Genomic DNA, 6,222 nt, shown 5'->3' on the forward strand with positions numbered 1-6,222 from the left:
TGCCTGTAGTGAGAACTATGTGTTGATTTAGGGAATGGCCCATTTATTTGTTTTCTTAGCTGTCCACAGTATTTTCAAGATTGTTCTCTAACACCAGGGTTCAAAAGGGTCAAGGCTCTTCCTATCGTGCTTTTTCAAAGCCCCACGTTTCTCTTCCATAGAATGTCACAGGAAATACCTTGGCTTGCACTATTCTGATCTTTGTAGGTATAGACACACCACAGCAATGTTTCCAAGGCTTTCATGGCTCTGTTACCAAACCTTAGACTCTGGTGTTTTTCTTGACTGCTTGTTCCTTTACTGTTGAAGGTTGGTCCTAAAACACAGAACTTATCCCTTCAATAACTTAATTCCCAGTTCTAAGGTTGCTTGTTGTATGTTGTCAGTATATAGCCTTTATTATCATTGTACAACATGTATTTGTAATTGGTTTTAGCCTCATTGGTGCAATCCATGACAAAAAATACAAACAACATAAATAGTATAAAGAATAATCCCTATGCAAGTAATTAGGGGGGGAGTTTGATCTTCTTCATATATATTTTTTTTCTCAATGTTTTCACTATACTCCTTGACTTTTATTACTAAAGCTTGCACATCCTTCTCATTGCAAGCTGCCTGGTATCACTAGAAGTGAGTTGGGCAGCCATAAAAATGTTCATAAATTAAAAAAACTTTGAACCGTCAGAGTAGTGTCATAAGTGTAGCATAAGTTATTGATGTTTTCTCCTCCAATTTTAAAACCATGCTTACCTATTTCAAATCTAACTTCTCAATATATATATTCAGGATATAGGTTGAATAAATAAGGGAACAATGTACAGTCTTTTTGCATTCCTTTGCCAGCTTGGAGCCAATCTATTTCTGCCCATAGTGTGGCTTCCTGATCTCTGCAAGTGTTTTTCATAAGGACAATGAAATGTTCTGGGATTCTCATATTTGTAAGCACCTTCCACATCTCCAACTGAACACAATCAAAGGCCTTTCTATGATCAATAAAATCTATAGTAATTTCTTTTTGGTATTCTTTAGCTTTCAGGATTAGCCAGCATGCGTTAGAAACAATGTCTTGTGTTTCTTTGCATTTCTAAAGCCAACCTCAACATCTGGCATCTCTTTTATCATATAGGGCTCTAATCTGCATTGGATGATTTTAAACATTTTGCTAGAATGTAAAGTTAAGGACACTGCATAATCATTTGCACACGGTTAAATCCCCCTTTTGAGTAGAGGATTGGAATGTAGATTGACCTTTTCCATTCTGTTGGCCATTGTGTTGTTCTCCAGATTGGCTGGTGTAGCTCAGTTAGAACTTTTAATGATTCTCCTTCCATTACTTGCAATAATTCTATGGATGTTTCATCAGTTCTTGTAGCCGTCTGACTTTATGACTGGACTGCTGATATAACTTCATTTTCTGGTACTAGAGGTTCTTGTTAATAGGGAATATTTTCTATAGTATCTTGGACATCCAGATGTTAATGCCTGTCTTACATCCCAATAGAATTGGGACCACCTGGATCTGAAGAGGAATGCAGTTCCAAAAAGCTAACTTCCAGGATCCTTTCCTCAGAACAGTCCCAGAGAGAGTCCACTTTTCCTGATCTTATTTGATGGGCAAATCTAAAAAGAATCAGTGGTCCAAAGTTACATAAAACAGCAAATAAAACTACATAACCAGCAAATAAAGCTACTTAAGTTTTATGAATGAACTGACTAAAAGGCTTCACTCAAAGTTTCAAATGCATTTTGGGAAGTACTGGAACCTTAACCTGAATGGTGATAGGTAGCCAAATTTAGCTGCAGAAACAGCTTTAACCTAGTTCCATGGCCAATTATAGCTGCCAAATTTCTGTAAAGCAACCTGAGTCAAAAGAGGCTGTGAGGGTATTCACAGGATATAGTTATAGCCCATTTGTACTGTTTTGTTGCATTTTTCTTTCATGCTTGATCATGTAAGGTAGGGGTGTCAAACTCACATCATCATGGCAGTGTCATGTGACGTATCAGGACTTCCCACCCCTTTGCTAAAGCGGGAGTGGGCGTGGCCAGCACGTGACTCATCTGGCTCATGGGCCGGGAGTTTGACAGCTCTGATGTAAGGGATCATACTGCATTCCTTACAAGTTACTAAGAGCTCCCCTAAGATTTTGATTTTGGTCTATTATTTAGATGAATTTCTGAACAAAAACCATTTTTATTTATTATGATATTATGAAAGCATGGGATGGAGCTCCATTTTATGCCATTCAGTATGTGAAAATGAAGTACATTCAATAAAATCACCACAACGTATTAATCTGCGAACCGATAGTGAAGGTAAGTTGATTTCATCCCTGAAATAGAGCCACTGTATATCATAGCCTATTATATACATACGAACATATCTGAATCACAATATTCAAAAAAGGGAAAATTATGTAGTGTGCATCCAGTCATCTGGGAGAAGCTTTGTGGTGTGAGAGAGGGTGAGTGACTCCTTTCTGACTTGGAAAAAAATTAACACATTACTGTGTTTGCAAAGAACACTCAACACTTAACAGATGCATTTTCCTATTATTCTAAGTTTAATTGATTAAAATCTAAAGCAGTTTTTTTGTGGCTCAGCCTGTTTACAAACTCAGCTCATTGTTAGTTTATGGTTCAGTATGTTGTATTAACACAGAAAATAGGTTACCTCAGTTAAATATAACCAAGTTAAAGAGATTTAATGGTTTACATTAAGTGCAGAATCTTCCAATTCCTGTTTTAAAAGCATTTTAGAAACATCATATTAACAAGACCAAATACATGCTAATTTTTTTGGTAATAGCAACTGATAATATCACAGTGCCAAATCTGAATTTTCTTGATAGCAGGAGTTGAGGACCAAACTACATCTTTGTTACCTGTGTTTTATTTTTCTTCTTCTAAGAAATTTCAGATTGCAGGCCAGCTTGGATACCAAGAAGTCTCACAGGACTTCTAAACAAGCACTATCTCAGGTTCGCTACCATCAGTACCCAAAATGAAATATGAATGGATGTCAGTAACTGCCTTATGTGTATCTCTTGCCTCTCCGGAATTGTAATGTGAGACTAACTTCATCACTTGCTATTTCTCAGCCGGTTGGAGCTAGTTCCATGTGGGTCCAAATCAAGCTGCTAACTTAAATTCATGCTGATCTTAACTTCTCCCAAAGAATTTGGAAAGTTGAGTGTTATCTCTAATTCTGATTCCCTACAATAGTTAAAGTGCAAGCAGAGAGTCATTCATGACTTAAAAGTTAAAATTTATTTGGCATTTGCTGCAGCATCCAAAACCTTTGTTTAGTAGGCTACAGCCAATGTTACATGAATACTTTTCTGCTGTTCTACCCTTCTAATGCACCTCCTATTTGTCCTAACATGGTTTTCTTCATGTTCCATAGCTACCAAAAACTCATTAAAACCTTTATTAGGGATAGATAATATTTTTGTCTTTCTAATAACTGTAAATAAGAGAATCACTGATGACTGTGTCCCTCTGCCATCAGTTCTTCACTTGACTTCAGATATGTAAGGACATTTTTAATGAAGGAACTGAACTAAAGACAGAAGGGGGAAAAGGATGATTCAGCTTTCAATTTCTTATGTTTCCCACCGCTTTGCAGTAAGTTTTGAACCCAATTGCTGTTGGGGAATTTTTTTTTAAAAAAAATAAGGGTATGCAAAATATTTGGGAGAGGTCTTCATAAACCACATTAGTTCAGACAAATGATTCCTCCTGAAGGAATTGACATGTTTCCATACTCTGGAGGAGTTTGCCTAGCTGCTTCCTTCGGGTGGTGGTTCCAGTAGAAGAGGCTGGGCATATACACCTACATGTACAGATAGCCAGTCAAACCCTTCAAACCAGCTGTGCCAGCCTTGCCAGATCACCTGTCTGCTTCAACCCTGGGAGAAGGAGAGCTTTGCTTGTGCAGGCATGTTTTACCAGCTGCTCATTTCAAATGTTTTGCATAGCCCCCACAGCAATGCCATTGTCATACTACGGTCTTCCTCCATAATATACTAGGCATTTTTGCAGCCTGTGAGTGAGCCAGATGATACAATTAAAAAAAAACCAAATGTCAATGAGGTGTGGGCAGGGGTGGACTGCTGTGAATTCGCCTGGGTTCAGGAGAGAACCCGTAACTAACATTATGGCCAGTTCAGAGAACTTCCAAATCACACCTCTGGCTGGCCATACCCACCCCATCCCTCCCAGGTGTCTCCATGCAGCCCATTTTGGATGCAAGGTAAGTGCAGGGCCCACACGGAGGCTCAGGGAGGGGAAAAATGGGCTTCCCAGAAATTCTGGAAGGCCAGAAACACGTCTCCATTTCTGGTCTCCGCAGGGCCTCCGGAGCCCAAGGGAGGAGCTATTCGCCCTCCCAGAGGCTCCAGGAAAGTCTCCAGAGCCTGGGGAAGGTGACCCATCCACTTTGTTGCAGGAAGCCAACTAGGCCATGCCCACCATGGCCACACCCGCCCAGTAACTGGGCAGAGAACCCCTTGCTGAAATTTTTGAAACCCACCCCTGGATACGGCAGCAGCAAAGTCAGGAAGTTGTATGAGCAGGAGAAATGATGTGGTTCTTGGCACACTGCAAAGACACCCACAGTAAATGAGGTTGATGCTATAGCCTCCACTATCAGTTCTGGGAAAAGATCCAAGCTTCAAGCTCCAGAGTAGTTTCTGGTCATAAAGACCTGCTACTGGGAGGTCTTTTGTGAATCACTATGAATTGCATCAATCATATAGATCTTTTTCCAATAGATCAGTTTCCCTTACTCTGATATCTGTTCCGTAGGTTAACTTTACAGACTTGAAATTGTATAAGAAGGAAACCTCTTGGATATAAAACCAGGAAAAGGACTGTTGTAACTGGAATATGATTGTAAGTTCCACCTTTTAGTAAAGGAGTCTAGACCAGTGTTTCTCAACCTTGGCCACTTGAAGATGTCCGGACTTCAACTCCCAGAATTCCCCAGCCACTGTATGCTGGCTGGGGAATTCTGGGAGTTGAAGTTCGGACATCTTCAAGTGGCCAAGGTTGAGAAACACTGGTCTAGACTGAGTATGGGTGGTCAGCTTCACCACATGAAACCATGTTATTCTGTGCACTTCAAAGAAAAATTGAGGCAGGGGCAATTTACCCCACCGAATCTGCCTTTGTGTATGTGCAAAAACTGTTGTTAGCAAGTGAAGTGAAACAACACAACTGTTTTTCACAACTTCTTTGGAGAGGAACTACTTACTGTATGACTGAATCTTCCCAAAAGCACAGTGTTTGCATTTATCCACAAGAGGGAGACATGATCCCAATTTTCAACCAGAAGCAGCTTAGAAAAGTAGACCACAACCTTTAAAAAAGGAGGAAGCATTGATTTCTTTTGTTTGAGACATAATAAGACATTATAGCTTTGATTTTTTTTAAATAAAATATACTGTGTTCACCTTCTCAATACTCAATGACACCTGGAGTCATTCAGTTTCAGTTCTCTCCTCTCCCATCTCAGCATTCATATGATGAGCAAATGCCAATAATGTATATTTCTCCTCTTCCCTCTTCCTCCTTCTAGGGTTGACCAAATTAACTTCCAGCAAGTAGCTTTTATCCTTAGCAGAAAACAAGCCACCCAACAAATAAACAGGAAATCCAATTATAGAACTGCTAATGATATGTATCATTCATTCCTCCCATTTTTGCAAAAGGAAATACAACCATTGTCTCAGCCTTTCGCAATGAGGGAAAAGGAAGGCTCCTGTATGCATTCCCTAACTCGGATGCGTTACACTACAGGTGCCATCATTCAGAGCCATCATGGTAATATTGACAGAAAAGAGTCAAAAATAAGACTTTCATACGCCTTAACATTTGTGATTCAACAGGGGATATTTTATTAGGTTCTCTGGCTCAATTGGTGCAACATGATTCATCCATGATTAGCAACCGTGATTTTACCAATGATCTTTTTGTACAACCCTCTGAACCATACTCTGATCACACAGGCTGGGTTCTGCCACCCACTAGGTTAAAATATGGCTACTTGATAACTTTGTCCTGTAAACAAAGCTTGTTCCGTATATAAAAGTCCTTTCTCTACTCAACTATAAAGACACAGTCCCCTTTTCTTGCACCGCAGGCATCCCTCCAATGGGCAAACTGAAAAGCTGAGGATAAAAATTATTTGCTTGATGCATGCTGTGTGTTTAAGCC

The sequence above is a fragment of the Thamnophis elegans genome, chromosome 5 (genome assembly GCF_009769535.1).
Source record: "Thamnophis elegans isolate rThaEle1 chromosome 5, rThaEle1.pri, whole genome shotgun sequence".
Taxonomy (NCBI): domain Eukaryota; kingdom Metazoa; phylum Chordata; class Lepidosauria; order Squamata; family Colubridae; genus Thamnophis; species Thamnophis elegans.